The sequence below is a fragment of the Protopterus annectens genome, chromosome 14.part0 (assembly GCF_019279795.1).
Source record: "Protopterus annectens isolate FY-2018-M chromosome 14.part0, PAN1.0, whole genome shotgun sequence".
NCBI lineage: Eukaryota > Metazoa > Chordata > Ceratodontiformes > Protopteridae > Protopterus > Protopterus annectens.
In genome coordinates, this window is record NC_056748.1 from 625706318 (window position 1) to 625733880 (window position 27563).

The following is a 27563-nucleotide window of genomic DNA, read 5'->3' on the forward strand; positions in this document are numbered from 1 at the left end:
ATAGCACCTTATTCATGGAGGAACCGAATTACCCCACTATAGACTGGAAATCCTACATGGCCTGAAATCTGCAGGCGCAGAAATTCCTGGAGTTTGTTCATACAAACACCCAGGACCAGTAAGTGCATAAGCCCACTACAGATTCCAAAATACAGGGCCATGTACTCAGAAATATGGAAGAATGCTGCACTCTCCCCAGTGTCAGGGACTTCCTGGTAAGATCCAATCATAAATCTGTCTCCTTCAAAATCAAAATCAACTCAGTAATTCCAGTAACAGGAAGTATTCCAAGAAAATTTACCTTTTATTAAGTGATATTACCTCAAAATTCATTGCCCTTCCAATCTCAGAAACTCTGTACAACCATGCCAATGGCTGCATACAGGCTGCTTGTTGTACCTATCAGAAGTAAGCCCAAAACAAACTCCAAAACAAACAACCCTAGTGGGATCTCAAATTAAACAGGTTATACAAGAAAATAAATAAAAATAATGGCTAACATCAGGAAGTGTAAATCCCATAAAGATAAGAAGTCTCTCATCACATTAAACAGGCATCTAAAAGGGCTAATTAAGTCCATCAAGTCAAATTTTGATGTCAAGATAGCCTCCCAGGCAAGAGATAACCATAAGGCTTTCTTGAGCTATGTCAGAAACCAGAAAGGCAGTACACTAATGTGCTGAACTGTTGGCTAATGGTACCACATTCATTGAGCTGGGTGATATTGCAAATCTGCTGGCTGATATTCAGTCCCAACTTTACTCCCAACTCAGCCCAGCCATCCCCACCCCAAGAAACACCTTCAAACATAACCCCTCCATGTATAAACAGAGACCATGTCCTGGCTGAGCTCATTAAGGTCAAGAACACAGCCTCAATGAGCCCCAATAATATCTCAGAATGCTTCCTACATAGCCTAAAATATGACCTATCAGGGGCGCTGGTGTTACTAATAAACTATAGTCTCAAAACTGGCTTTGTGCCATGAGAATGGAGGACTGCAATAGTCAACCTTCTTCATAAGGGTGGAATATCAGTAGATCCTGGTAACTACAGACCCATTAGGAAAGTCATGCCTAATTGACCTGCTGGACTTCTTTGAGAAGGTCAACAAGGCAATGGATGAGGGTAAAACAGTGCATGCTGCCTACCTTGCCCTGGCTAAGGCATTTGATACAATCTGACATGGGCATTGTTAAACTTTTAGAATTAGGCATAACCCCTATATAATGTAGTGGATAGCCAAATGGCTCATAGATAGGATCCAGGAAGTTTGGATTCTTGAAGCTACCTCCACAAAGAGGCTGTGCACCAGTGGAGTCCCTCAGGGCTCTGTGCTGGGCCTGCTCCTCTTTGGCATCTACTTCTCAGAAGTCAAGGCCACTGTCAAAGGCCTCTGGCTGACCAAGTCTGCAGATGACTGCAAACTTGGGGTAGTCATAGAATTCCCCCAAGATGCAAGCATCTTACAAGAGGGTCTAAGACAGACAAATGACTGATGCCAAAACTCAATGGCAAGAAATGTATTATAGTACCTTTTGGGAAGCTGGCCATACCAGGAAACTACATCATTGATAAAACGCCCCTAAGAGTTGACCCACTAGTCGGGGATTTGGGAATGCACGTAGACAGTAACCTGGCCTTTGATCAACATTTGTCTTAGGTAGAAAAAAAATCCTTCTATACTGCTCCACTTATAAGTTAGGGTATGGCATCTAGGTCCAGGGAAGTCATTGTATCACTATACTCCATCCTTATCACTGGGTATAATACCCTCATTTGGTAGGTACATGACCAGAAACATTCAGCAACTGCAACACTGGCAAAGGTTCCCTATAAAAAGAATACAAGACATAAACACAATGTTGTATGCTGATCACCTCAATCACTGTCTGTACATGCTCAGTCTTCTATAGACTACTGAGAGTCGATCTATTGCTTGCATACAAGGCATCCCTGTACCCTGTTCTGATGAACCTTTTGCACATCTGAAAAACAAATAACATCAGAATTACTAGATTTAAATACCTAAATTTTGCCTGCAACATATATAGGACCTGTTGGAGAGACAGATATATATCTCAGGGAATTTCCATTCTCTGGAATAGGCTTCCTACCCATGTAAACCAATGTCCCTCACTAACCCTATTTAAAAATACTTGGACCATTGGATGGGAAATCAAACATTTGCCCCTGGTCTGGTGCCTATACCTCTGATGGACAGATGCAGTTAGTAAATCATGTTATAACCAACACTCACCCCCTATATAAACAACTAAAACATATAATTTGTGGGACACATTTGGGTTGCACAGCTACACTTATAAAGGCCCTAGTCATTGTTAGCCTAGCATACACCTATGAACATATGAACCAGAAACCTTTTTCCAGAGTCCTAAGTGTACTTGTTTGTATCATAGAATCATCACTTCCCTACTGTAATGTAGCTCGGGGCTGTGTTTGTTCAAAGATAAAAAGATAAGTGGCTCTCTTGCAGCTTGCAAAATTAAGGTTTGAGTAATCCCTTTAGCACCTGCTACACACATCATCATGGAGGGACCCAGAGGGATGCCTGCCTTGCTGGATGCATGCATTAGAGCAGCCAGTTATGGCAGATAGTGGCTATTTTTACAAATATGAGAGTATGCCAAGGATACAGGGGTAAATATTTGTTAGCATGAATAGCATTGTTGTGGTGGCATTTCTCTCCCTTTTTTATTGCTTGATAGGTGTTGAAAATCAGCTGTGTTCCTTTATTTTTTATTAGAACGGCTAGGCATTGTATAATTAGTAATTTTATTATAGAATATTCACACACATGCCATATACACATAGACATGCACAATTATGGATAGCTGGGTGGACGATTAATCCAGTGATAGCATGTACAAGTAAACTGTATTACCTGACAAATATCCATGGACGGTGAGGATTTACAAGAGCTCCACAGAAAGTTCCCTAACCGAGAACTGAACCAGATAACCAAGCACTGTGAAGCAGTCCCAGTATTTTTGTACCATTGGGATAAATAAATCCCCCTCCCCCTGCAGTGACCTAGAATTTAGCCAATAAACAACTAGCCCAAAGCTGCAATTAGGTTATACAATTTTTAACCTATAACTCTATAATGAATTCTTAAATATAGAAAGAAGGCCTGTGATAGTAGTTAAGGATGGCTTAGCAAATCCAATATGACCATAGCTCTTCATGTCAAGTAGGTCATTAAAGTTAACCAGCAATCTGTTTTCACTACTTCATTATAACATGCCCTGTTATTGTTCAACAACTTTTCAGATTCAGCTCCTCCTCCTGTATTTAAAGTCACGTTTGTGAAGCTTTTGGATGAATTCTTAACTGTGAAAAAAGGAAATAAACTCTGATTTTGAGCTCCCCCATCCAGAATTTGTATCATGTTTTTCCTATTTTTTTCTGAAAGATGGCACATTTTTTACATTGTAGATCCCATTGAAATCATATTTGCTGTCCCAGTCTTTCATTTCAGGATATAAACATTAAGTTCCTTAGTAGTGATGTGCAATTCTAGAAAATGATGTGGCTTCACTAAAGCAATGTTTCTTCCATTACGCTTCATGTTCTTTTTGAGGAAATTTCTTTATTAGGAACAACAGATATGGCATAGCCCAAGCAAGAATGGTAGGTGAACATGACATTGAAGCTGGTCTGCACATGCTACGGCTGACTGGAATAAAGAATCTAAATGTTAATCTTCTTGTATCACTGATTTCGAATTCTTCCTCTATACAGATATATTGCATACTCCCAATGAGGCAATTATGTTTTTAAGAGAAAGAGGTATATAGAAACTAGCAAACTAGAAGTTGATACAATGATCAGAACTGTTCTATCATCTGGTCCACAACCTCAGAGCTGATATGAATATTATGAGGTATTGCCTTTTTATTTATTTTATGTGTTACTAATGACATTAAAGCCTTAAAAACTAAATTAATCACATGGAGCTTAATCCAGAACAGCCAAGCAATAAAGCACTTGAAGAGAAGGCAAGGATGCTTAAATGGCATTTTCATCCTTATTCAACTATTATATTTACGTATTTAATTTTTATTCTTTCAACAGGAAAGTAATGAGCGTTTTATTGGGTAGGTTATAGAGCTGACAATACAAGTATACAGCTATAATCAGGGAAAGACATTGTAAGAAATGTTTCATGATTAGCTTTACTCTGGCATACATACAATTTGCATTATGACTTTTCTGAGAATGGCTGCAGCATAGGAAGCAGCTCAAAGAAATGTGATAGATTTGCACAATCATTTAACATGTGCTTCTAGTAGAAAGGCAAAGATGTAACAAGCTAATACATAAGTCCATATCTTGTAAAGAAATGATTAACTACATAAGCAAATCATTGCCAATGCATGTAATTAATACATGGAAAGCATCAGCAACATGACTGCAAATTTTGAAATGAGAAATTTTATCAACGGGAATTGTATTGTTACATTGAGAGAGTGTACAGAAAAAAACAGATCACATGCTGCAGAATTTAAAACAAAAATGTACCAAAAGCAAACATAAATTTAATGTTACTTTACTTTTTTAAGGCTTTAATGTCATTAGTAACACATAAACCATAAATATAACAGGCCTTAAAATTGATTAGAATCTCTATCAATATCCCTAAAATGTCATTTAGACTACCTACTAAGTTAACAAAAGATACATATCATAAGATTCTGCAATCAAATGTGTTTTGAAGTGAACATATTTCCTTATATTTTAATCTACTCACATCTGTATAATCTATCATGTATAATATAGCTTAATTTTGTATTGTACTTGCACCTGTGAAATATTGTTTTTTATATATAATATTTTACTGTATTTTCGAGGAGCTTTTTTTCCCCAGGCCTCTGCTGAAAATGGACATTTATCCAGCTGGACTAGTCCGGTCAACAAATGTAAAATAAATAAAAATAAAAATAAATTTGAAAGGCCCTTCATGAAAGGAGCTAGGAAGGACAGTAAGAGAGAAGTGAGGAAATAATATATATTTACTATTTGTTTGAACATTAAATTACTTGTGTGTTGGAACTGCTGGTCTCCGGTGCCTACGACACTTTTACTACATTTTGCTGTTTAATATATATTTACTACACAGCCTAGAGAGAAAAGACATCACAAAAGTCAAAGTCAAATTTCCAACAGTACTTAAATCTAAGTATATAACATTGCAAGGAACATGTTTGAGTCATCATATGAAAATTACTGCAAATGTAATTACAATTTAAATGCACCATGAACTTCACATAAAGCAAAATTGTAAAGACAACAATAATGTAACTGAAAACAAAACAAAATAAATAAAACGAGTGACAGAACACTGTTTATAGTTTTGAACAATCAAGAATGAAATACTATTTAGAAATGTTAATAAGTTACTCTGTTTATGAATATTTATGATGTTTAACCAGCAATGCTGTATTTATGAGAGAATATCATATTAATAGTTTAAATTGAAATGATAACAAAGATATAAGCAGGAATTTGAATAATAGGAGTATAAACATTATGAAAATATCCTATAAACTTTAAAGCAATTATCCCCCCCGCACACTGATTTATTCTGTTTATTCATTTTAATGCAACATGCTGATGTACACTTGAAAAGGATGAACAAAATTGATTGTATCCAACCAAACACTATGAACAATTTCATGCATTTCGTTGAAACTTTTGATTCCTTGAAACAGGAATGGGCTTTCTTGTTCTGTCAGTTCCTGTTTCCTCTAAAGCAGTAGGATTCTCCTTATCTTTACTGTTATGTAATGTCAAAATTAGCATACTTAAAAGAGGTTTGGGTGTAGGGGGTCTCCCCTGCAAAAAACATAGTTTGTCTTATTGCCTGATTTGATGTCTTGGGAGATCCATATTTTTTTTATATTGAAATGGGTTTTGAGAAAACTGCCTTTCAGAGAATCAGTATAAACTTACTGTCAGACTTGATCAAAATTAATTTACATGCTTTACTGCATTTTCTCAACCTTCACAAAAAGTGTCAGATACTGTATGAAATGTAAACATTCTCAACTGATAAAAAATATTAAGCATTATGCCCTTCAAGCAGAGTTCTTCATTAAGGACATAACTGCATACTACAGGGTTCAAGAACTCTGTAGATTTAGGCAAATAAGTTTGCTTTCATTTCATTGGTACTGCTTGTGTCTTTAAATATAGATTGGAAGGCAGTGTGCATTATTTTGCTTGTGCAAAAAAGTAATTTACAATGTCTATTATAAAACTAGATGCAAAAGTATTTACTGATTGTCTGTCGTGTCATTCTCAGTAGAAACAGAGTTAGCAGTAGTTTCATAAGGAAAAAAATAATGTACTCAAAACAGGTTTGATAGCTTCTATCTAATAAATTAGGCTGGAAACACCCTTTGTTAAGTATAGATATCTCTGAGAAAAAAATAGCATCGGTACAGCAGTGATGGCCGAGTGGTTAAGGCGTTGGACTTGAAATCCAATGGGGTCTCCCCGCGCAGGTTCGAACCCTGCTCACTGCGTACGTTTTTGTTCAGATAAAATACTTGTGTGTAAAATACACAGCATCAGTACTTAAAGTGCAATTATTATATACTCTTCCCTTGTGCAATAACTGCTGAAAATATGAATACATTATAAATAAGTTTCTGTGTCACACTAGTAGAAAGGTAAGTATGGTGATCCAAGAAATATATGAAACGTCTAGGTAGAATAAATGCTGTCAACACGAAGAGCTACCAAGCAAAGGATAAGCAGGTTACACAGATAAACATTCAGTAAATAAACTGGGAGAAAGACTCAGCTAAGCTAGAACCTTCACTGCATGATACCTTTCTTGTAGTTTTTACTCAGCAGTAAGAACTAGAGTTAACCAATGTTAGTCTCAAAATACATGAAATGGGTGCTACCATAAAGGTGGGCAAAAATTCTTATATTTACAATGAAAGTTAAGGATTTACGGCATTTGACAGAAACCTATGAGCCAAATTTCATATTTCACAAATAACCCCTTAAATCCTGAAATTTTAAAGTTATATGTTTTCTTGTTGCAAACACCCCCCTCGCGTCATCTTTGTAGAAAGCTACAACCACTGCATGCCCACCAAAAATATTATCTATTGCAGGATTACTATGCTGGAAGGCTAAGGGAAATCCTGCACTGTAGTAACCTACAGATGTTAATGAGTAAATAACTGACCCAAGACTACTGCCACCATTTTAGTGGAGCCGCAAGATGCTGAAGGCTGGTGGGGTGGGGGTCCAGAGGGGCATGTAGTGACCTGAAAAGGGCATTTTTATCCTATTTAAAGCTGTTTCCTATGATAAAAAGAGGCATAGACATGATATACATTGTATACATTGTCAACTGGAGTTGCATTTAGAATAGTTTTATAGAAAATTTATATCAAAATTCTAAATGAAGCCTTTCTTCAATCTATTTCAAGTGTGAATGGGACACACACTTTTATTTAAATGCATGGCCTTTGAATAAAACTGTTCAAATAAATAGCCTGTGTGCTAGAAACGTTGATTATTACAGGCAAGGGAGATAGAAGGATTAACAGGCAGCATTAAAGACTGGCATCTTTTTAGTATCTGGGTATTGCAATACTAAGCTACACAGCCGTGAACGACATCTGTAATTGTTGTAAATATAGTTCTGACAGCCTGTTGTACACTTTATATTGTTAATCTGGTTATAGTGAAGATAGCTTGGCTATTTCCAAATTCAGAATAAAAAGAGTACAGTGAGCTGCCAGGATTATAGTCTGGAACAGATGGAAACTACAGAGTCCATATTTCTGTTTGTTTGACAGTCTTTGTATGCTCAGAACAATAGATGATGTCTTCTGAGTCCGATTAATAGAAAACATTACACACACACACAAACAAACATTATCGTATGTTACTATCTTTTAATACTTCAGTCATGAAATATAATGTAAACATCTTTGGTTATAGAAACAAGACAAGCTTTGGTTAATTAAACAATACAACTGCAAAAAACTATGACATTATCACAGTTCCACTTTAAAATACAGCAAGAAAAACTCCCATTATCAAAGTTCCATTTTATGTAATTTATAAAAGGGGTGATGACAGTTCCACTGCTGTCACCCCAGCAAAGCAATGGCAGCACTAATCTTTCAAAGCTGCTTGAGTGTAGAAAAAAAAAACAATATCCTTATAATTGTTCACTGGTTCACTAGGCTTTCAAATTACTGGCTAAAACTTTATCCCCTCCCATAAAGCCTTTTTAGACAATGCCAAATTGGTAAAACTACTGACAGTAAAATCAACTCAACTGAACCTCAAGGTGTTACTGCTCAATGTCTGGAGCCTAAACAGAAAAAATATACTCCCTCCAAGCACTGCTCAGCCTGGGGAATTCAGACATCTGTGCAGTTACAGAGACATGGTTTAACGCCATACAGGGTACTCTGACATTGCAAGGTTTCAGTGCCTTCTACACTTTTAGACCAGTAGATGTACAGACAGAGACTAAAACTGGAGGTTTATCAATAACAAGCATACCTCTACATTGGTTAAACAGGATGATGCACTGGGGTTTCTCCATGTGCAGGTCACTACAGACAAAATCCTGTATAGTATCCTAGCAAGCTATAAGTCACCTGATATGTCCTACAAAACTCATAGCGCATATTTAGACATATGGGAGACTCACCATCCAAAATAGCACCTTATTCATGGAGGAACTGAATTACCCCACTATAGACTGGAAATCCTACATGGCCTGAAATCTGCAGGCGCAGAGATTCCTGGAGTTTGTTCATACAAACACCCAGGACCAGTAAGTGCATAGGCCCACTACAGATTCCAAAATACAGGGCCATGTACTCAGAAATATGGAAGAATGCTGCACTCTCCCCAGTGTCAGGGCCTTCCTGGTAAGATCCAATCATAAAATCTGTCTCCTTCAAAATCAAAATCAACTCAGTAATTCCAGTAACAGGAAGTATTCCAAGAAAATTTACATTTTATTAAGTGATATTACCTCAAAATTCATTGCCCTTCCAATCTCAGAAACTCTGTACAACCATGCCAATGGCTGCATACAGGCTGCTTGTTGTACCTATCAGAAGTAAGCCAAAAACAAACTCCAAAACAAACAACCCTAGTAGAATCTCAAATTAAACAGGTTATACAAGAAAAGAAATAAAAATAATGGCTAACATCAGGAAGTGTAAATCCCATAAAGATAAGAAGTCTCTCATCACATTAAACAGGCATCTAAAAGGGCTACTTAAGTCCATCAAGTCAAATTTTGATGTCAAGATAGCCTCCCAGGCAAGAGATAACCATAAGGCTTTCTTCAGCTATGTCAGAAACCAGAAAGGCAGTACACAGCAATGTGCTGAACTGTTGGCTAATGGTACCACATTCATTGAGCTGGGTGATATTGCAAATCTGCTGGCTGATATTCCATCCCAACTTTACTCCCAACTCAGCCCAGCCACCCACAAGAAACACCTTCAAACATAACCCCTCCATGTATAAACAGAGACCATGTCCCGGTTGAGCTCATTAAGGCCAAGAACACAGCCTCAATGAGCCCCAATAATATCTCAGAATGCTTCCTGCATAGCCTAAAATATGACCTATCAGGGGTGCTGGTGTTACTAATAAACTATAGTCTCAAAACTGGCTTTGTGCCATGAGAATGGAGGACTGCAATAGTCAACCTTCTTCATAAGGGTGGAATATCAGTAGATCCTGGTAACTACAGACCCATTAGGAAAGTCATGCCTAATTGACCTGCTGGACTTCTTTGAGAAGGTCAACAAGGCAATGGATGAGGGTAAAACAGTGCATGCTGCCTACCTTGCCCTGGCTAAGGCATTTGATACAATCTGACATGGGCATTGTTAAACTTTTAGAATTAGGCATAACCCCTATATAATGTAGTGGATAGCCAAATGGCTCATAGATAGGATCCAAGACGTTTGGATTTTTGAAGCTACCTCCACAAAGAGGCTGTGCACCAGTGGAGTCCCTCAGGGCTCTGTGCTGGGCCTGCTCCTCTTTGGCATCTACTTCTCAGAAGTCAAGGCCACTGTCAAAGGCCTCTGGCTGACAAAGTCTGCAGATGACTGCACTCTTGGGGTAGTCATAGAATTCCCCCAAGATGCAAGCATCTTACAAGAGGGTCTAAGACAGACAAATGACTGATGCCAAAACTCAATGGCAAAAAATGTATTATAGTACCTTTTGGGAAGCTGGCCATACCAGGAAACTACATCATTGATAAAACACCCCTAAGAGTTGACCCACTAGTCGGGGATTTGGGAATGCACATAGACAGTAACCTGGCCTTTGATCAACATTTGTCTTAGGTAAAAAAAAAAATCCTTCTATACTGCTCCACTTATAAGTTAGGGTATGGCATCTAGGTCCAGGGAAGTCATTGTACCATTATACTCCATCCTCATCACTGGGTATAATACCCTCATTTGGTAGGTACATGACCAGACACATGCAGCAACTACAACACTGGCAAAGGTTCCCTATAAAAAGAATACGCGACATAAACACAATGTTGTATGCTGATCACCTCAATCACTGTCTGTATATGCTCAGTCTTCTATAGACTACTGAGAGGCGATGTATTGCTCGCATACAAGGCATCCCTGTACCCTGTTCTGATGAACCTTTTGCACATCTGAAAAACAAATAACATCAGAATTACTAGATTTAAATACCTAAATTTTGCCTGCAACATAAATAGGACCTGTTGGAGAGACAGATATATATCTCAGGGAATTTCCATTCTCTGGAATAGGCTTCCTACCCATGTAAACCAAAGTCCCTCCCTAACCCTATTTAAGAATAACTTGGACCATTGGATGGAAAATCAAACATTTGCCCCTGGTCTGGTGGCTACACCTCTGATGGACAGATGCAGTTAGTAAATCATGTTATAACCAACACTCACCCCCTATATAAACAACTAAAACATATAATTTGTGGGACACATTTGGGTTGCACAGCTACACTTATAAAGGCTCTAGTCATTGTTAGCCTAGCATACACCTATGAACATATGAACCAGAAACCTTTTTCCAGAGTCCTAAGTGTACTTGTTTGTATCATAGAATCATCACTTTCCCTACTGTAATGTAGCTTGGAGCTGTGTTTGTTCAAAGATAAAAAGATAAGTAGCTCTCTTGCAGCTTGCAGAATTAAGGTTTGAGTAATCCCTTTAGCACCTGCTACACACATCATCATGGAGGGACCGGAGGGATGCCTGCCTTGCTGGATGCATGCATTAGAGCAGCCAGTTATGGCAGATAGTGGCTATTTTTACAAATATGAGAGTATGCCAAGGATACAGGGGTAAATATTTGTTAGCATGAAAGCATCGTTGTGGTGGCATTTCTCTCCCTTTTTTATTGCTTGATAGGTGTTGAAAATCAGTTGTGTACCTTTATTTTTTTATTAGAACGGCTAGGCATTGTGTAATTAGTCCCACCCCTATCATCCCCCTATCACTCTTAATCAGCCACACCTTAAAATATCTTACCAATTTCCCTCTACTCTTAACTACTATAAATTTAGTGCCCTCCTCTCTTCCCTTTCCCTTATCCTTTATCTTCTTTTTCCCAATCTCCTCACTCCTCTGATTTGTAAACTCAATAAAATGCCTCTAGCTATTCTAACCAAGCTAACTCTTGCATTTATACTTTCTACTATCCTGACCTCAACCTACCTTCTTACCTCCTATGAAAAACTTCACTACTACCATCTCAACCTCCCCCTAAAGCAAACAGCAATCTACACTCATATACCCTCTTATAGTCATACTAATATAACATCCACTCCCAGTTACCTACTACCAAAATACCATAGACTCTCCCACATTAAACACAACATACCCACTATAAAGAAAGTGAAACCTCAAACTTACCTTAGGTATAATTCATTAACAAAACTAAAAAAAATCCCTCCTTAAAAGATGGTGACATCCACCCCAACCCTGGCCCTGCCAACTCCACTATCCATTCAATCCATCCAAAACTTCATAACTCTCTTCTAATTGGACACCTAAATATCCAAAGCATTAATAATAAAATAGCCCATCTCCATGCCATCCTAGATATTTACTCCTTTGATATCCTCTGCCTCACTGAAACTTGGTTGAAACCAGAAACTAAAGATAATGTAATCATCCCCAAGGCTATAACATACTTAGACAAGATCGTACAAAATGGAAAGGTGGTGGAGTAGCAGTTCTATTTAAAGATGGACTTCATATCTCTACCCTACCTTATAATCCAACCCAGGATAGTAACGCAGAAGTTCTCATCTCCAAACTCCAAATCAATTCTAACAAATCTTTATACATTATCTGTGTTTACTTACCACCAGGAAATAAGATCTCTACAATAGAGGCCATATTAAACTGGGTGTCTTCTACTTACCCCCAAGAAACTATAATACTAGGTGACTTTAACATTGACTGGAAAGGTGTTAGTTCAGAAAATCCTACTTCTCATATTACCTCCACGGCTTTAGCCAAACTATAACCTCTACAACCAGAATTAACAAACCAAGTAAAAAAGAGAGTATCTTAGACTGGATACTTATAAACAAACACCAACAATCTTATAAGGTAGGAACATTGCCAGACAATGGAAGTGATTATTTTTTAACCTACATCATAAGAGAAAAGAATGACATTCCCAACCTCCCCACCTTTAGGATAGCTCATTCTACCAAACACTTTAACTTAGAATTATTTCAAACTGAACTTAATGCCTGTGACTGGAACCCTTTAAAAACCCTTCCACTTGAAGAGGCTGTAAAGTATTTTAACTCTAAATTCCTATCTATCCTAGATACGCATGCACCTTAAACGATCCATCAGAATGAAGTCCAATCCAGCCCCATGGCTCTCTAATGAAACCAGACATCAAATCCTGCTTAGAAACAAAGCATGGGCTAAGTGGAGAGCAAACAGAAATATCTCTGATCAACTAAATTTTAAGCAACTGAGAAATAGTACAAAAAAGGCAATACTTACAGATAAAAAGAACTACTACTGTAAACTGCAGCAAACACATCAACATAATCCTCAAAAGTTTTGGGCTAGTATCAATAAACTCCTTTCCCCAGGCCACTCTCAAACACCTACCCCACTTGACGCCGATCCAAATACCCCCCCATCAAACTGCCAATACCTTTAACTCTTTCTTCACAGACACCATACAATCTCTAGCTAGACAACCTATCCCAGACAATTCAAGCCTTCCCACTACCCCATCAGACTCTCTACCTACATTTAAACTGCAACCCATCTCTACTACTCTCATCTGTAAATTCATTCAAAACCTCAAGCCATGTACTCTTTCTGCTGACCAACTACCATCACAATATCTCCAAAAAACAGCCAAAGCAATTGCCCACCCTATATCTATCCTTATAAATGGAACAATCAAAGAGGGTACCATTCCAATTATTTGGAAAATCTCCCATATTATTCCCCTACATAAAGGTGGGAACTCAAATGACAACTCAAACTACCGGCCTATAGCTCTCTTATCACCCCTGGCAAAAATTTTAGAAAAATGCATTCACAAACAACTTTTACATCATCTGTCACAATATAACATAATAGCAGACTGCCAACATGGCTTTAGACCATCTCATAGTACCACTACTGCCCTTTTATCCTTTACAGATACCATTAATAGAAACCGCAATAAAAACATCCTCTCATCTGCACTCTTCATCGACCTTTCAAAAGCTTTCGACATGGTAAACCACATCCTCTTAATCAATATTCTTCAATCCCTTTCATTTGACTCTCAAGCTGTTAAATGGTTCAGCTCCTACCTCAGCAACAGGCAACAGGCAGTTCTCTGGGAAAATCAAATTTCATCTGTTCTGCCAGTCACCCTCGGAGTCCCTCAAGGCTCTATTCTTGGACCACTACTTTTCTCATTATTTATCAATGACCTCCACATAACAATTCCTCAAGCCACCTGCATTCAATATGCAGATGATTCAATGCTTGTATGCTCAGCAAACTCCCCATCTGAACTTTATTCACTTACTCACAAAGTTTTTAATACTGTAGAAACATGGTTTACAAAGCGCTGTCTCCTCCTTAATGCCAAAAATACCAAACTCCTTCTCTTTTCCACCACTACCAAGTCCTCCCCCTTAGATTTCTCAGTCTCTTCCAATAATGACACTGTCATATTCCCTGACTCTACTACTAAACTGTTAGGAATAACCATTGACAACTACCTTACTTTTGATCACCATACAAATAACACCATTAAAACAGTAAACAGAAAAATAGGCTCCTTATATAAAATAAAACCTTTCCTAACTCCAGCAGCCAGAACCAGAATTGCTCATTCCCATCTAACCTCTACTCTTCTGTATGCCTCACCTATTTATACCAACCTAAAGAAACATAATCTCAACAAACTAGCAACTTCCTTCAACAACATCGCCAGATTTGCCACTGGCAATCCCTTTAGAACCCACCACTGTTTGAATCTTCGGCAACTAGACTGGCTTGAATTCCAAAACCAACTGACAATCTCCCAACTTACAATTGCCCACAAAATATTTTATCAACCCAATGCTACCCCTATACTCTCCAATCTCCTTATCCCCTATAAAAATCTGAATTCCCTACGTTCTTCTAGCAAACTCCTCACAACCATTATAAACTCTAACAACATGGCTGGTGACTCTCTGTTTACTAACACAGCAGGAAGAAACTGGAACTTGCTACCTACTGAACTAGCCCTAATCACATCATTGCCTCTCTTTAAACAAAAACTTAAAAAAACACCTCAAAATTCACTGGTTATGCCCCTGTAGCAACCAAGACTAACCACCCCCTCCACCCTCTCCCACATCTGTACTTTATTTCACATTCCTTACAAACTTCAAAACTTTTAAATTCTTATACTTGCAAGTAAGTCTTACACTGTTTCAAACTCTAATCTATATATTGCTGAATAATGTTCTACTAGAAGTGAAAACTTCCTTATGTATCTTACTGTGCTACATTCTATTGTTGATTTTCCAAGTATATATATTATTTACTGATGCTTTTTCAAGTGTAAATACTTTTATTATGCTATAATTCTTGCTGTATTATTTTTTTTATCAATCCTTTCTATTAACATGTAATTACATTTTATTTATTTTTCTATCTTGTTGGAGCTTTTCTCCCCGGGCCTCTACTGAAAATGGAAATATATCCAGCTAGACCAGCCCGGTTAACAAATGTAAAATAAATAAATAAATAAAATAAAAAATGAGTAATTTTATTATAGCATATTCACACACACATGCCATATACACACAGACACGCACAATTATGGATAGTTGGGTGGAGGATTAATCTAGTGATAGCATGTACAAGGAAATTGGATTACCTGACAAAAATCCATGGACAGTGAGGATTTACAAGAGCTCCACAGAAAGTTCCCTAACCGAGAACTGAACCAGATAACCAAGCACTGTGAAGCAGTCCCAGTATTTTTGTACCATTGGGATAAATAAATCCCCCTCCCCCTGCAGTGACCTAGAATTTAGCCAATAAACAACTAGCCCAAAGCTGCAATTAGGTTATACAATTTTTAACCTATAACCCTATAATGAATTCTTAAATATAGAAAGAAGGCCTGTGATAGTAGTGAAGGATGGCTTAGCAAATCCAATATGACCATAGCTCTTCATGTCAAGTAGGTCATTAAAGTTAACCAGCAATCTGTTTTCACTACTTCATTATAACATGCCCTGTTATTGTTCAACAACTTTTCAGATTCAGCTCCTCCTCCTGTATTTAAAGTCACGCTTGTGAAGCTTTTGGATGTATTCTTAACTGTGAAAAAAGGAAATAAACTATGATTTTGAGCTCCCCCATCCAGAATTTGTATCCTGTTTTTCCTATCTTTTTCTGAAAGATGGCACATTTTAAACATTGTAGATCCCCTTGAAATCACATTTGCTGTCCCAGTCTTTCATTTCAGGATATAAACATTAAGTTCCTTAGTAGTGATGTGCAATTCTAGAAAATGATGTGGCTTCACTAAAGCAATGTTTCTTCCATTACGCTTCATGTTCTTTTTGAGGATATTTCTCTATTAGGAACAACAGATATGGCATAGCCCAAGCAAGAATGGTAGGTGAACATGACATTGAAGCTGGTCTGCACATGCTACGGCTGACTGGAATAAAGAATCTAAATGTTTATCTTTTTGTATCACTGATTTCGAATTCTTCCTCTATACAGATATATTGCATACTCCCAATGAGGCAATTATGTTTTTAAGAGAAAGAGGTATATAGAAACTAGCAAACTAGATGTTGATACAATGATCAGAACTGTTCTATCATCTGGTCCACAACCTCAGAGCTGATATGAATATTATGAGGTATTGCCTTTTTATTTATTTTATGTGTTACTAATGACATTAAAGCCTTAAAAAACTAAATTAATCACATGGAGCTTAATCCAGAACAGCCAAGCAATAAAGCACTTGAAGAGAAGACAAGAATGCTTAAATGGCATTTTCATCCTTATTCAACTATTATATTTAAATATTTAATGTTTTATTCTTTCAACAGGAAAGTAATGAGCGTTTTATTGGGTAGGTTATAGAGCTGACAATACAAGTATACAGCTATAATCAGGGAAAGACATTGTAAGAAATGTTTCATGATTAGCTTTACTCTGGCATACATACAATTTGCATTATGACTTTTCTGAGAATGGCTGCAGCATAGGAAGCAGCTCAAAGAAATGTGATAGATTTGCACAATCATTTAACACATATTTGTAGTAGAAAGGCAAAGATGTAACAAGCTAATACGTAAGTCCATATCTTGTAAAGAAATGATTAACTACATACGCAAATCATTGCCAATGCATGTAATTAATACACGGAAAACATCAGCAAAATGATTGCAAATTTTGAAATGAGAAATTTTATCACCGGGAATTGTATTGTTACATTGAGAGAGTGTACAGAAAAAAACAGATCACATGCTGCAGAATTTAAAACAAAAATGTACCAAAAACAAACATAAATTTAAAAGGCACTTCATGAAAGGAGCTGGGAAGGAGACTAAGAGAGAAGCGAGGAAATAATATATATTTACTATTTGTTTGAACATTAAATTACTTGTGTGTTGGAACTGGGTTGTCCCTTCCCTGCTGGCTTATCTCTCCTGGTTTCCCTGAAGCTACGAAGCTGGCTATCTGTACTGGCACCCAGGAAGCACCGCTATCTCCTCTTGAGTAAAGGCTGTTTAATTCCTAATCTCACCTGCATTGGCTCATTAAAGCCTAGTGCTCCTCATCGGGTTGTCCCTTCCCTGCTGGCTTATCTCTCCTGGTTTCCCTGAAGCTACGAAGCTGGCTATCTGTACTGGCACCCAGGAAGCACCCCTATCTCTTCTTGAGTAAAGGCTGTTTAATTCCTAATCTCACCTGCATTGGCTGTATGCCCATTTTTTGTTTAATTTACTTGGTGTTTTTGTCCTCTTGTGGGCGGCACACACGTAGTACAAGCTAAAGTTGCTCCTATCCCTTACTTACCTGCATACTATTTAGTCGCCATATCTCCTTGCATTTATTTTTTTTTTAAAAAAACTTAAATTAAAAAATTTCCACAGGGGGGGGGGGGGGGGGGGGGGGGGGGGGGGGGGGGGGGGGGGGGGGGGGGGGGGGGGGGGGGGGGGGGGGGGGGGGGGGGGGGGGGGGGGGGGGGGGGGGGGGGGGGGGGGGGGGGGGGGGGGGGGGGGGGGGGGGGGGGGGGGGGGGGGGGGGGGGGGGGGGGGGGGGGGGGGGGGGGGGGGGGGGGGGGGGGGGGGGGGGGGGGGGGGGGGGGGGGGGGGGGGGGGGGGGGGGGAAAAAAAAAAAAAAAAAAAAAAAAAAAAAAAAAAAAAAAAAAAAAAAAAAAAAAAAAAAAAAAAAAAAAAAAAAAAAAAAAAAAAAAAAAAAAAAAAAAAAAAAAAAAAAAAAAAAAAAAAAAAAAAAAAAAAAAAAAAAAAAAAAAAAAAAAAAAAAAAAAAAAAAAAAAAAAAAAAAAAAAAAAAAAAAAAAAAAAAAAAAAAAAAAAAAAAAAAAAAAAAATAACAAAAAAAAACAAAAAAAAAAAAGAAAAAAATCGGAATAAAAAAAAAAAAAAAACAAAAAACAAAAAGAGAAAAAAAAAAAAATAAAAAAAATAAAAAAAAAAAAAAAAAAAAAAATTTTTAAACAGACCAAAGAAAGTTTTAGACTTGAGAGACAAAAGGGGTTAATGAATTACCCTAGAGCACTATTAGCAATGCACAGTGGTACTTTATCTTTAATTTAACTACTGTTTTAAGCTGCGTAGAGGCCCATATTTCAAGTGCTATGTATGCGCTGTTTTAGTGTAGCCTGTTTAGTCTTGGCTATTGTATACAGTTGCTAGTTTAAAACTTTTTCTTTACTAAAAGCCCTTATATTATTTAAGGGTAAGAGGTTTACCTCGTTGAGAGGTTTCCTTTCTAATTAACCCAGGTATATATAATGCAGCTCTTATAGTTTGTACACGGGATAGTTTGTGTGGACAGCACAAGGTTTACAAAGGGCTTAAGATTGACCTCGTTGAGAGGTTTCCTATTGTAACAGTACAGTTACATACAAACGCTGCTCTTGTAGTTAGGGCCCAATATAGTGTGGACAGCACAAGGATTACAAAGGGGCAAGGGATTAACCTTGTCGAGAGGTTTCCTTTTTCAATAGTATAGATACAAACAAACGCTACTCTTGTAGTTAACGCTTTCCACACTATACTGGGCACTAACTCCTACTCTACTGTTTAGAAATGCACTGCATTGTTACTAGACCTGTATGTATTAAATACCTTCTGCATGAAAAGTGAAAGAACCTTCCACTAACAACTGTTTTAGCACCCTACTTTGTACACTATTACTGAATCTACCTCCTGCTGAATGTATCTCATACATAGTTGTACGTACAAATGTATTATACCTACTGCTGCTAACATTGAATATTGCCTTTAATAACTGATACTGGGAATTGCAAATATTGTTTTTCACCCTGTTACCTGTATTTCTCATACTTTGGTACCTCTCCATACATCCTATTTCTAACCACCGCTGTTCTTTCAATTATTGTTTTTTTTGTATTCCAGCATTAAAGCCTAGTGCTCCTCATCGGGTTGTCCCTTCCCTGCTGGCTTATCTCTCCTGGTTTCCCTGAAGCTCTGGCTGGCTATCTGTACTGGCACCCAGGAAGCACCCCTATCTCCTCTTGAGTAAAGGCTGTTTAATTCCTAATCTCACCTGCATTGGCTGTATGTCCATTTTTTGTTTAATTTACTTGGTGTTTTTGTCCTCTTGTGGGCGGCACACACGTAGTACCAGCTAAAGTTGCTCCTATCCCTTACTTACCTGCATACTATTTAGTCGCCATATCCCCTTGCATTTATTTTTTGCTGCTCACCTGTCCCTGCTAGTCTTCCCATAAGTGAGACATCCTGCTTGCCTTGCCTCTTCTGTCACCTCACTCTCTCTCCATTACTTCTTTCTGGCTGCTGCACTCCTTTTCTCTGTTCTTCCTACCTTTAGTTCACTTACGACTGGGTCTTGCATATTAATACCTGCTTACTTTCTTCTTTTTCCTCCCAGTGTCCCTCTGTATACTGTATATATTACTTCCCTATACCTTGCACCTACTGTCTCCTTGTATTCTCACTGTCCCCTTTCATGTTTTTCTCTCCTAAACTATACTTTTTTCCCACTTATACCTGCACCTGTTAAATGTACCTGTATACTGCCTGAACCCTCTCAGGTTCCTTAACTAACTCTCCCTTTCTTGCTTTTTAAACTACTTAGTATAGGCAACTCGTGGTGTTAACTTCCCTGCTTAGCTGATTGTTTTCTGCTCTCCTCTCTAACTGTTTCCTGCTGGCTCTCGCCTCCCGCCCCCACACTAAGCCCTCCATGCTTATTGGTTTTCCCTCCTGACTCCCCCTCCCCCTCCCTACACAAACTCTACTTGTAGTGGTTTCCTCTCTGAGGCGCCATCTTTGAACCTCTTCTAGCTCATTGTAGGTCTCCCCTGGCTTGCCCGCGTGGTGTGCTGCCTTTAAGTGTTACTTGTTTTTTTCACCAATTGTGATTTATTTTTTCTTTTTTGGTAAAACTGTAAATTGACTCTTAAAACTTGCAGTCGCTGAAGTTCTTTTAACCTGTATGTTGTAAGCGCTGCTTGTCTATGGTCTGCCTTTTGTATAAACTACTGATAGTGGTCGCAAGTGCGTTTTTACAGTAACTCCTCTGTAAATGGTGTTTTGTTGTACTTACCTCTGATTTTTGCTGCTGGATGCAGTCGATAAGGAGGTCTTACTCTATGTGTTCCGTAGGCTATAGATTTCTTTGTACTTTTGTCTATGTTTATGCTGCTACACCTAGTCGCCAAGGTTTTTAAAGCTAGACTTCTATAAGAAATGTTTTATTGTACTCTGCCATTGTTTTTAGACACAATATTGGGTCGCTAAGTGATCGTTACCTTAGAGCACTATTAGCAATGCACAGTGGTACTTTATCTTTAATTTAACTACTGTTTTAAGCTGCGTAGAGGCCCATATTTCAAGTGCTATGTATGCGCTGTTTTAGTGTAGCCTGTTTAGACTTGGCTATTGTATACAGTTGCTAGTTTAAAACTTTTCTTTACTAAAAGCCCTTATATTATTTAAGGGTAAGAGGTTTACCTCGTTGAGAGGTTTCCTTTCTAATTAACCCAGGTATATATAATGCAGCTCTTATAGTTTGTACAGGATAGTTTGTGTGGACAGCACAAGGTTTACAAAGGGCTTAAGATTGACCTCGTTGAGAGGTTTCCTATTGTAATAGTACAGTTACATACAAACGCTGCTCTTGTAGTTAGGGCCCAATATAGTGTGGACAGCACAAGGATTACAAAGGGGCAAGGGATTAACCTCGTCGAGAGGTTTCCTTTTTCAATAGTATAGATACAAACAAACGCTACTCTTGTAGTTAGTGCCCAGTATAGTGTGGAAGCGTTAACTCCTACTCTACTGTTTAGAAATGCACTGCATTGTTACTAGACCTGTATGTATTAAATACCTTCTGCTTGAAAAGTGAAAGAACCTTCCACTAACAACTGTTTTAGCACCCTACTTTGTACACTATTACTGAATCTACCCCCTGAATGTATCTCATACATAGTTGTACGTACAAATGTATTATACCTACTGCTGCTAACATTGAATATTGCCTTTAATAACTGATACTGGGAATTGCAAATATTGTTTTTCACCCTGTTACCTGTATTTCTCATACTTTGGTACCTCTCCATACATCCTATTTCTAACCACCGCTGTTCTTTCAATTATTGTTTTTTTTGTAGTCCAGCATTAAAGCCTAGTGCTCCTCATCGGGTTGTCCCTTCCCTGCTGGCTTATCTCTCCTGGTTTCCCTGAAGCTACGAAGCTGGCTATCTGTTCTGGCACCCAGGAAGCACCCCTATCTCCTCTTGAGTAAAGGCTGTTTAATTCCTAATCTCACCTGCATTGGCTGTATGTCCATTTTTTGTTTAATTTACTTGGTGTTTTTGTCCTCTTGTGGGCGGCACACACGTAGTACAAGCTAAAGTTGCTCCTATCCCTTACTTACCTGCATACTATTTAGTCACCATATCCCCTTGCATTTATTTTTTGCTGCTCACCTGTCCCTGCTAGTCTTCCCATAACTGAGACATCCTGCTTGCCTTGCCTCTTCTGTCTCCTCACTATCTCTCCATTACTTCTTTCTGGCTGCTGCACTCCTTTTCTCTGTTCTTCCTACCTTTAGTTCACTTACGACTGGGTCTTACATATTAATACCTGCTTACTTTCTTCTTTTTCCTCCCAGTGTCCCTCTGTATACTGTATATATTACTTCCGTATACCTTGCACCTACTGTCTCCTTGTATTCTCACTGTACCCTTTCATGTTTTTCTCTCCTAAACTATACTTTTTTCCCCACTTATACCTGCACCTGTTAAATGTACCTGTATACTGCCTGAACCCTCTCAGGTTCCTTAACTAACTCTCCCTTTCTTGCTTTTTAAACTACGTAGTATAGGCAACTCGTGGTGTTAACTTCCCTGCTTAGCTGATTGTTTTCTGCTCTCCTCTCTAACTGTTTCCTGCTGGCTCTCGCCTCCCGCCCCCACACTAAGCCCTCCATGCTTATTGGTTTTCCCTCCTGACTCCCCCTCCCCCCTCCCTACACAAACTCTACTTGTAGTGGTTTCCTCTCTGAGGCGCCATCTTTGAACCTCTTCTAGCTCATTGTAGGTCTCCCCTGGCTTGCCCGCGTGGTGTGCTGCCTGTAAGTGTTACTTGTTTTTCTCACCAATTGTGATTTATTTTTTCTTTTTTGGTAAAACTGTAAATTGACTCTTAAAACTTGCAGTCGCTGAAGTGCTTTTAACCTGTATGTTGTAAGCGCTGCTTGTCTATGGTCTGCCTTTTGTATAAACTACTGATAGTGGTCGCAAGTGCGTTTTTACAGTAACTCCTCTGTAAATGGTGTTTTGTTGTACTTACCTCTGATTTTTGCTGCTGGATGCAGTCGCTAAGGAGGTCTTACTCTGTGTTCCGTAGGCTATAGATTTCTTTGTACTTTTGTCTATGTTTATGCTGCTACACCTAGTCGCCAAGGTTTTTAAAGCTAGACCTCTATAAGAAATGTTTTATTGTACTCTGCCATTGTTTTTAGACACAATATTGGGTCGCTAAGTGATCGTTACCCTAGAGCACTATTAGCAATGCACAGTGGTACTTTATCTTTAATTTAACTACTGTTTTAAGCTGCGTAGAGGCCCATATTTCAAGTGCTATGTATGCGCTGTTTTAGTGTAGCCTGTTTAGACTTGGCTATTGTATACAGTTGCTAGTTTAAAACTTTTTCTTTACTAAAAGCCCTTATATTATTTAAGGGTAAGAGGTTTACCTCGTTGAGAGGTTTCCTTTCTAATTAACCCAGGTATATATAATGCAGCTCTTATAGTTTGTACACGGGATAGTTTGTGTGGACAGCACAAGGTTTACAAAGGGCTTAAGATTGACCTCGTTGAGAGGTTTCCTATTGTAATAGTACAGTTACATACAAACACTGCTCTTGTAGTTAGGGCCCAATATAGTGTGGACAGCACAAGGATTACAAAGGGGCAAGGGATTAACCTCGTCGAGAGGTTTCCTTTTTCAATAGTATAGATACAAACAAACGCTACTCTTGTAGTTAGTGCCCAGTATAGTGTGGAAAGCGTTAACTCCTACTCTACTGTTTAGAAATGCACTGCATTGTTACTAGACCTGTATGTATTAAATACCTTCTGCTTGAAAAGTGAAAGAACCTTCCACTAACAACTGTTTTAGCACCCTACTTTGTACACTATTACTGAATCTACCTCCTGCTGAATGTATCTCATACATAGTTGTACGTACAAATGTATTATACCTACTGCTGCTAACACTGAATATTGCCTTTAATAACTGATACTGGGAATTGCAAATATTGTTTTTCACCCTGTTACCTGTATTTCTCATACTTTGGTATCTCTCCATACATCCTATTTCTAACCACCGCTGTTCTTTCAATTATTGTTTTTTTTGTATTCCAGCATTAAAGCCTAGTGCTCCTCATCGGGTTGTCCCTTCCCTGCTGGCTTATCTCTCCTGGTTTCCCTGAAGCTACGAAGCTGGCTATCTGTACTGGCACCCAGGAAGCACCCCTATCTCCTCTTGAGTAAAGGCTGTTTAATTCCTAATCTCACCTGCATTGGCTGTATGTCCATTTTTTGTTTAATTTACTTGGTGTTTTTGTCCTCTTGTGGGCGGCACACACGTAGTACAAGCTAAAGTTGCTCCTATCCCTTACTTACCTGCATACTATTTAGTCGCCATATCCCCTTGCATTTATTTTTTGCTGCTCACCTGTCCCTGCTAGTCTTTCCATAACTGAGACATCCTGCTTGCCTTGCCTCTTCTGTCTCCTCACTATCTCTCCATTACTTCTTTCTGGCTGCTGCACTCCTTTTCTCTGTTCTTCCTACCTTTAGTTCACTTACGACTGGGTCTTGCATATTAATACCTGCTTACTTTCTTCTTTTTCCTCCCAGTGTCCCTCTGTATACTGTATATATTACTTCCCTATACCTTGCACCTACTGTCTCCTTGTATTCTCACTGTACCCTTTCATGTTTTTCTCTCCTAAACTATACTTTTTTCCCACTTATACCTGCACCTGTTAAATGTACCTGTATACTGCCTGAACCCTCTCGGGTTCCTTAACTAACTCTCCCTTTCTTGCTTTTTAAACTACGTAGTATAGGCAACTCGTGGTGTTAACTTCCCTGCTTAGCTGATTGTTTTCTGCTCTCCTCTGCTCTCCTCTCTAACTGTTTCCTGCTGGCTCTCGCCTCCCGCCCCCACACTAAGCCCTCCATGCTTATTGGTTTTCCCTCCTGACTCCCCCTCCCCCCTCCCTACACAAACTCTACTTGTAGTGGTTTCCTCTCTGAGGCGCCATCTTTGAACCTCTTCTAGCTCATTGTAGGTCTCCCCTGGCTTGCCTGCGTGGTGTGCTGCTTGTAAGTGTTACTTGTTTTTCTCACCAATTGTGATTTATTTTTTCTTTTTTGGTAAAACTGTAAATTGACTCTTAAAACTTGCAGTCGCTGAAGTTCTTTTAACCTGTGTGTTGTAAGCGCTGCTTGTCTATGGTCTGCCTTTTGTATAAACTACTGATAGTGGTCGCAAGTGCGTTTTTACAGTAACTCCTCTGTAAATGGTGTTTTGTTGTACTTACCTCTGATTTTTGCTGCTGGATGCAGTCGCTAAGGAGGTCTTACTCTATGTGTTCCGTAGGCTATAGATTTCTTTGTACTGTTGTCTATGTTTATGCTGCTACACCTAGTCGCCAAGGTTTTTAAAGCTAGACTTCAATAAGAAATGTTTTATTGTACTCTGCCATTGTTTTTAGACACAATATTAGGTCGCTAAGTGATCGTTACCCTAGATCACTATTAGCAATGCACAGTGGTACTTTATCTTTAATTTAACTACTGTTTTAAGCTGCGTAGAGGCCCATATTTCAAGTGCTATGTATGCGCTGTTTTAGTGTAGCCTGTTTAGACTTGGCTATTGTATACAGTTGCTAGTTTAAAACTTTTTCTTTACTAAAAGCCCTTATATTATTTAAGGGTAAGAGGTTTACCTCGTTGAGAGGTTTCCTTTCTAATTAACCCAGGTATATATAATGCAGCTCTTATAGTTTGTTCACGGGATAGTTTGTGTGGACAGCACAAGGTTTACAAAGGGCTTAAGATTGACCTCGTTGAGAGGTTTCCTATTGTAATAGTACAGTTACATACAAACGCTGCTCTTGTAGTTAGGGCCCAATATAGTGTGGACAGCACAAGGATTACAAAGGGGCAAGGGATTAACCTCGTCGAGAGGTTTCCTTTTTCAATAGTATAGATACAAACAAACGCTACTCTTGTAGTTAGTGCCCAGTATAGTGTGGAAAGCGTTAACTCCTACTCTACTGTTTAGAAATGCACTGCATTGTTACTAGACCTGTATGTATTAAATACCTTCTGCTTGAAAAGTGAAAGAACCTTCCACTAACAACTGTTTTAGCACCCTACTTTGTACACTATTACTGAATCTACCTCCTGCTGAATGTATCTCATACATAGTTGTACGTACAAATGTATTATACCTACTGCTGCTAACATTGAATATTGCCTTTAATAACTGATACTGGGAATTGCAAATATTGTTTTTCACCCTGTTACCTGTATTTCTCATACTTTGGTACCTCTCCATACATCCTATTTCTAACCACCGCTGTTCTTTCAATTATTGTTTTTTTTGTATTCCAGCATTAAAGCCTAGTGCTCCTCATCGGGTTGTCCCTTCCCTGCTGGCTTATCTCTCCTGGTTTCCCTGAAGCTATGAAGCTGGCTATCTGTACTGGCACCCAGGAAGCACCCCTATCTCCTCTTGAGTAAAGGCTGTTTAATTCCTAATCTCACCTGCATTGGCTGTATGTCCATTTTTTGTTTAATTTACTTGGTGTTTTTGCCCTCTTGTGGGCGGCACACACGTAGTACAAGCTAAAGTTGCTCCTATCCCTTACTTACCTGCATACTATTTAGTCGCCATATCCCCTTGCATTTATTTTTTGCTGCTCACCTGTCCCTGCTAATCTTCCCATAACTGAGACATCCTGCTTGCCTTGCCTCTTCTGTCTCCTCACTATCTCTCCATTACTTCTTTCTGGCTGCTGCACTCCTTTTCTCTGTTCTTCTTACCTTTAGTTCACTTACGACTGGGTCTTACATATTAATACCTGCTTACTTTCTTCTTTTTCCTCCCAGTGTCCCTCTTTATACTGTATATATTACTTCCCTATACCTTGCACCTACTGTCTCCTTGTATTCTCACTGTACCCTTTCATGTTTTTCTCTCCTAAACTATACTTTTTTCCCACTTATACCTGCACCTGTTAAATGTACCTGTATACTGCCTGAACCCTCTCAGGTTCCTTAACTAACTCTCCCTTTCTTGCTTTTTAAACTACGTAGTATAGGCAACTCGTGGTGTTAACTTCCCTGCTTAGCTGATTGTTTTCTGCTCTCCTCTCTAACTGTTTCCTGCTGGCTCTCGCCTCCCGCCCCCACACTAAGCCCTCCATGCTTATTGGTTTTCCCTCCTGACTCCCCCCTCCCTACACAAACTCTACTTGTAGTGGTTTCCTCTCTGAGGCGCCATCTTTGAACCTCTTCTAGCTCATTGTAGGTCTCCCCTGGCTTGCCCGCGTGGTGTGCTGCCTGTAAGTGTTACTTGTTTTTCTCACCAATTGTGATTTATTTTTTCTTTTTTGGTAAAACTGTAAATTGACTCTTAAAACTTGCAGTCGCTGAAGTTCTTTTAACCTGTATGTTGTAAGCGCTGCTTGTCTATGGTCTGCCTTTTGTATAAACTACTGATAGTGGTCGCAAGTGCGTTTTTACAGTAACTCCTCTGTAAATGGTGTTTTGTTGTACTTACCTCTGATTTTTGCTGCTGGATGCAGTCGCTAAGGAGGTCTTACTCTATGTGTTCCGTAGGCTATAGATTTCTTTGTACTTTTGTCTATGTTTATGCTGCTACACCTAGTCGCCAAGGTTTTTAAAGCTAGACTTCTATAAGAAATGTTTTATTGTACTCTGCCATTGTTTTTAGACACAATATTGGGTCGCTAAGTGATCGTTACCCTAGAGCACTATTAGCAATGCACAGTGGTACTTTATCTTTAATTTAACTACTGTTTTAAGCTGCGTAGAGGCCCATATTTCAAGTGCTATGTATGCGCTGTTTTAGTGTAGCCTGTTTAGACTTGGCTATTGTATACAGTTGCTAGTTTAAAACTTTTTCTTTACTAAAAGCCCTTATATTATTTAAAGGTAAGAGGTTTACCTCGTTGAGAGG

General features: G+C 38.7%; 1 non-coding gene and 1 pseudogene across 1 annotated transcript; both read left to right on the forward strand.

Annotated features, from left to right (window-relative positions):
- LOC122788711 overlaps window positions 1-27563 on the forward strand; it is a 186402-nt pseudogene that overhangs the window by 78424 nt on the left and 80415 nt on the right.
- Window positions 6470-6551, forward strand: TRNAS-UGA. The gene has a single exon. It is a non-coding gene; the product is annotated as a tRNA-Ser (tRNA).